Below are 6602 nucleotides of genomic sequence, written 5' to 3'. Positions count from 1 at the left end.
AAATGGAAAATGGATTACTTCAAATCTCTCCTTCACCCTTCGAGTATAAGGTTCTTTGACAAGAGTGTTCCTTATTTCGAACTCTTTACCCTTTCTAACAATCTTCAACCAAGCCTTTCAGATTGTTCTTACATCAGGATTACTTGCTTGGATGTCAAAAAGCACAAATGGTTGCAAGTCTTTTGCTTTAAGAGGACCATCCATGGAGTATCCATGTTGCATTTGAGATAACATAAGGTTATAATTGATGCAACCCTTAGTTCCTAACAACGACACATTAGGAAATTCCCCACAGCTGACAATGATGTATGGGGTTTCCTATTCTCTGACATACCATCTGATGGAACTTGCAATGAGAGGATCTAGTCTTTAAGGATATTTAAGACCTTTCGCCATAAAAAGGCCTTTTTCGGGCATATGTTGCATGAACAAAGTATAAAGCAAAAGAGCACAGCATAATAAAGTTCCACCCTCTTTTCATGTCGAGCATGAAGAGCATGGTAAATGTCAGCTAAGAGAAATGGTACAGGGTTGCCAGAGAGAAAGACTTCTATGGCTACATGATCCACAAACTTTTCAATGTCTGGGAAGATCACAATCCCATGGATCAACAGAGCCAACATAACATAGAATGCCTTCCAATTTCCTTCTTTCTTGAAATTTAGAGCTAATTATTCCAAGAACCTCATGGAAAAACCTTTGAAACCCCCTTCTCGACCCAATTGGCTAGAGTAGTTGGGAAGTTGATACTTAGGGCTAAGGTTATCTTCTTTGGGCCCACTTCCTCTTCAAGCTTTGGAAATGGATTGAAATATTTCAACTTTATACCCACAATTCTCTCAAATTCTTCCAAAGTAGGAGCTATTTGGAAACCAACAAATGTGAAACAGAGAAGAGGCGGATCATAATATTACGCAAAGGAGTTGATAATCCCATAGTTAACTTTCTTAGTCAGAAGGCTCGAAATTTTGCCATAGCCATTTTCGAAGTCATCACGATTATTGAGAGTCAAATCAGAGATCAATCCTTTCATACTGTCAAGCTTAGGTTCCTTGTACTTAAGTGAGAAAGTGTTTCTTTTTGGAGTTGTCATTTTTAATTTCTCAATTCCTGAAACAAATAAGAGACAACTAAGAGTTTGAATTTTATGATATTGATGCAATGTATATGGATGAATGTGATGCAATTTTTTCTATAAGTTCAATAGGCTCGAGGTATGGATAAATCTGATTGCTCCGTATGGAACAGGGTTCCCACCAGGTATGGTCTAGAGTCTCAAAAAGGTTCCTAGAGTCATAAATCCATTAGACTATTTGCTGCCTGTGGAAATTTACTTGTTGGGCATCAACCCCATCCAAAGAATCTACTCTAACTGAGGTTCTTGCATCGATCTAATGAGAAATTCATCTCGCGAACCCACACTACACAACCATCTTTCCTAATTGGACAAAGGATTTAAGGTTCTACAAAAGGTCCTTAGAGTCATGGATCCTAATGAAAATGTCGAAGCTTACGACAACTTACTTGTCGGGAGACAACATCCTCCCAAGGATCTACTCTAAGTAAGGTTCTCATACTGACCCATTTTGTAGTCAACCTCGTCCAATCTTATGCTTTTACTCGATACTCGAGTAAAAAATCTTTCCCACAAGGTTTGTAATCAGAGTATCCAAGTACCAAAGCATAATGGAACCAATTAAACAAATTATATCAATATGACAATAAAGATAGAAAAAATAATAAAGAAAAGCCACACAAGTAAACAAACAAAATTACACAAATTACCTAACTAGGCTTGACTCATTTAGGGAGTTTATCCCTAGAAGAGTCGCCATCTGTCGCACCTCGAAATGAGAACACGACCTAGCGAAGCGCAATCGCATGCTCGCAATGATGGAGTGAACATAGTTGCCACCGAACTTTAATTATTCCTAAAAAGGAAAGGGGAAATATCGATAAAACCTAAGAAAGAACGACAATGATTATGGTCGTCGTAACCAAATCAGGGTTCTGGAGTCGATTACGCAAGGGGGAGGTATTAGCATCCTATACGTCCATTGTACTCAACGAGAACCATTAGGTTAGTTGTGCATGTTAGTGTTAGCATGAAATGTTAGGCTTCTCGAGTTATTATATGGGAAAGAATAATAGGATCAAAAGAAAAGAGAAGATATTTTTGGATTTTGAAACGAATGAAACTAAACCTAAGTTTTTTATTAATGGGCCTAACAAGATTTCCTAATCCCGCTCCTATGTATCTCAACAGAGAACTCAAGGCACATGTAGTTTTGGGTAGAAAATGTTTGTTTGTTGGTCGATTTTAGTGAAAGCTATATTGTATTAATCGATAAAAAGAACATTGTTTTATCCAAAACAAGTGAGGAGCAGACGTTTGCATCACATCGAATGGATTTCCAAATCAACATTTGGGAAAACATCATTTATCTCAACTCAACAATTATGGATGAAGCATTGCTTTGCATCATCTTAAGACAAAATGTCTTTCTTTTTTTAAAAGGTTTTAAAGATCGCACGGAGGAGAAAAAAGAGTTTGATTGGTTGAATTTTTTTGTGTGCTTGAAAGATGAGTATTTATGACTTGCAAGCTCTTACAACTTGGGTATAATACTCGAGATTTCGTCTGGACCTTTCACCCAGGTAATATTTTTCTTTCAATTTTGGTAAGAAAAGGGTTTGAATATTTATAAGTTTTTTTTTGAAGAGAAGACGAACACTTATGGCTTGCAAGCTCTTACAACTTGGACCTAGCATTTGGGATTACGACTGAAGCTTTCACCCAGGTAATCTTTTTCTTCTGATTTTAGTTAGAAAAATGGTTTGAATATTAAATTAAAATGACCAATACGCGGAAGTTTGAAATCAATGAAATTTGACTGGATATGTGTAACACCTGAAAATTTGCCCTCCTCTCTTGGGACTAGCTTAACATATTGCATTGCATTTCTTAGGTCATTAGGCATTGCATATTGCATATCATGTGGTCACATTGTGCAAGTCCTCCTCCTAGGTCTTGGTCAGAAGATAAAGAGGTTGATGTATGCAAACCTGAGGGTTTCATTGACTGAATTGACCATTAATCATCTGAGGATGTGTGGTACAAATTAGGGTTTCTTGATTCTCAAAGAGATTGAGCTTTATCTTGGTAGCAATGGTACATCATCATCATCATGATCTTGTCATTACCAAGAGATTGATCATATACCTTGGGATTAGGGTTTTGACCACTGGTCAACCCTAATCAGTTGAATCATCTGCATTAGGCCAGTCAGGGCTTGTCAAGGAGATGGGGTCTACAATGGATATGGGGATCATTACATGATTATATTGAGCTTATGGAAGCTAGGGTTTCATCATTGAGCCATTTCATCAGGAGTTAGAGGCTCAATTTGATCAGTACATAGCCAGATTCATCTATCAGTCAGAAAAGTCAACTGTGGTCAACTGTGCCTAAAATGATGGATTTGGAGGTGGGAGAGGGTTGGATATACTTCATTCATGTTTAAACAAGTTTCATTTGACATTTCAAACATCAAGAATGAAGCAAATAAAGTCAGATGAAAACTTTCCAAAAATAGAAAGTGACATATAATTGAAAGTTTCCAAAAATGGAAAGTTTTTCACCTCAAAATTACATTTCCAAAAATGCTTCAAATGAAATTTTGTCCAACATGAAAGTTGTAGATCTTTCTCTAACCTTTCCAAAAAGTCCAAGAACATGAATTTCTCATGTGTGGTTGGCAAGTTGTGATCAAATCATTTTCCAAAAAAATGCCTAAATTCAAAGTGGCATAACTTTCACATGGAATGGCCAAATTGGGTGATCTTTCTTTGAGCAAACCACATTTCACATGTACTTTCATTATGCATCATCATATTTCATCAAAAATAATCATGGCAAAAAGTCATTTTTCAAGTGGATTATTTGAAAATTGGTGGGAAAATAGGTGATTTTGTGAAATACATGGATTTTGCATACAAGGCCAATTGCTACACATCACAAATGTCATTTAGAACTTGTTTGCATTGGCTTGGTACTGTTACATTGACTGGTTTTGCAAAAGGACATTTTGGACATTACACTTGGAAATGCATTTCACTAATTCATTTTGATTTTGCTAATTGTGATTAGTAAATGGATTAAGGCATGGTATAAAAGGATAATTATAACAGAAAATCATAATCACACTTCACAATTTCAGAACTAACTAATTTTCCCTCCAAAAACCTCTCAATTCTCCAAAATTTTTCCACACATTTTTCATCATTTCTCATCAAATTCTTCATCAATTATGCTTGTTTTTGTTTGATCCACACTCTACAAGTGTTGGTGCACAACTGTTTCATCCAAATCGTGGCAAAGGAGTGAAGAATTGGAACTGTTGCATTCAAGTTCATCCATGGCTTTTTGCTCGTTCTTGGATCTGGAGCACCTTTGAGCTGAACGACTTGCTTCATTCACTTCCTAGAACATCAATCCACGACTGTTTTGGCATTAGAGACCTTGAAACTCGCGATTCCAACAGCTGCTCCATCAAGAGGTTAGAACTCGATTTCAGTGATTCTCAAAATCTTGATGTGGTTTAGGTAGATCTTGTGATGTAGAACACGATGCAACTTGTATCATTGATTTTCGTTAGGTTTTGAATGAGATATCATGATTTGAACTTTGACCTAGGAAACTTCTTTTGCTCGATCCGGTTGATATGTTTAGAGTTAGGTCAAATGCTTGCCATATCCATGATCTAGGTTGAAAGACGAATACAGTGATATATGATTTGTTGCATTTGGTGAAGATTTGTTTATATGTGATTTCTGGAATTTTGTTGTTGTTCTTGAGCAAGAACGCGTTTCAGAATCAGTTTGATCTTCGCTGCCTTGGCTGTGTTTGAATTTTATGTTTACCGCCACCATTGACCAATCGCGTGCTGCCATTGCATTTAGTTAAACGACCGCGTTTTGGATTTCGTTGCCAGAATTACAATTATGCCATTATTCCACATTATTTCATTTCATTTCATTTTCCTTTTCATTTTTCATTTCATTTTGATTCATAACTTCAAAAATTCATAAGTGATTCATTTTTTGTCCAAATTTGATGAGACTTTTTGCATTATTCTCCTTGTGATGTGTAGTTTTTTATGGTGATTTTTATCATTTTTGTGCACGTGTGAAAAAATAAATTGCCTAGGGTTTGATTGAATGTGTCCAATTTGTGTATGCCATGCCATTTCATTCATAAAATGATGATGCTTCCATAGAAATGCTTGAAATTTTTTGTGCATGTTCTGGACTCTTTGCTGGTGATTTTGATGTATAGTTTTCAATTTTTGGATCCCTGGTTGATGAGATATGAATTTTTGATTAGAGGTGTGACAATTTGTGTCACACCATGCTTGGTGAATTTCATGATTTTATTTTCCATGCTTGTGGACATTGGATTGAGCTAAATTTTTGCATGATTGAGCATATGGATGTTGAGAATACAGGTGAATTTTTCTGGATTTATTGATGGCATTTCCTATTTGATTGGAATTTTCTCCCCTGTTTGGTCCTTTGAGGTTGCAAATTGCATGTTTGATGCCTTTTCTTTTATGAAATGATGATAATGAATGATATGAGCATGGGACCAATTGGATTTGTTTCTAAATTGTTTGATTGTGGTTTTGGATAATTTTCACTTGTTGTTTTGGATTTTTCATCTCCTTTTGACCCTAGGCTTGTCCTAGTGGTCTTGTTTCTCATATTTGAGTTTGGTTTTTCAGGTTGAGATGCAAATGCCTTAAGGAGATTGCTTCAAGTTAATTGAGTTTGATTTGGTTAATTGTTGTGAAATAACTTGTTTTATTTTGTAGGATGCTTGGCTCACTTGAGTTGATTGTGCTTTGCACATTGCATTGTCTGATTATACATTGTCTGTTGGTTCTTATGCTGTTTGTTTTGACTCTGTGATTGGTATACTGACTGTACTTGATTGATTTCAGGTACCATAGTCGCTTTAGTTCTTTAAGAACTTGCTGTGCTGCTGCTTGGTTGTATAAACCAATTGAGGTAGACTCTCTTGTCTCCATGTAGTCTGGAAGACCTGGCTTGTTATTTAGCCAGGCAACTGTCTGAAGTCCTCCTTAAGAGGCAATGGCTGTGATTGTTTATTTTTGTCCCCAAGCAGGAGAAGACCTTGATTAAGGCAATTGGCGGATAAGAGAGATATGCAATCTATCTCCCGCTATTCTGTTGAGTCGTCCCTCTGCTCGCACCACTGTGTTGATGCATTGGGACATTAACCCAAGATCTTGTACAGTTGTACAGTCGAGTCAGAGTCATGAGTGTAGAAGGGTTCCCACTTTCTGGACCCACACTCCTTTGTCTGAAGCTCTCCCTGGCCAGGGATAAGAGCTGTGAAGTCTTATCTTCACTCACCTTTCATCTGCTTCACCCTGACTCTCAATGTCAGGGTTAAGAGCGAACACTACCCTGTACAGTTGGCTTGCTCTTGCAGCCTCACCCTTGTTTGAGCCTCACTTGACTGGATATAGTGTGTGCTACTTGTGAATGTTTGATTTGTTTTGTTTATGCTTGCATGC

Source organism: Lathyrus oleraceus, chromosome 7 (genome assembly GCF_024323335.1).
Source record: "Lathyrus oleraceus cultivar Zhongwan6 chromosome 7, CAAS_Psat_ZW6_1.0, whole genome shotgun sequence".
Taxonomy (NCBI): Eukaryota; Viridiplantae; Streptophyta; class Magnoliopsida; order Fabales; family Fabaceae; genus Lathyrus; species Lathyrus oleraceus.
The sequence above is the reverse complement of the archived record's forward strand: the minus strand, read 5'-3'. Positions refer to the sequence as shown.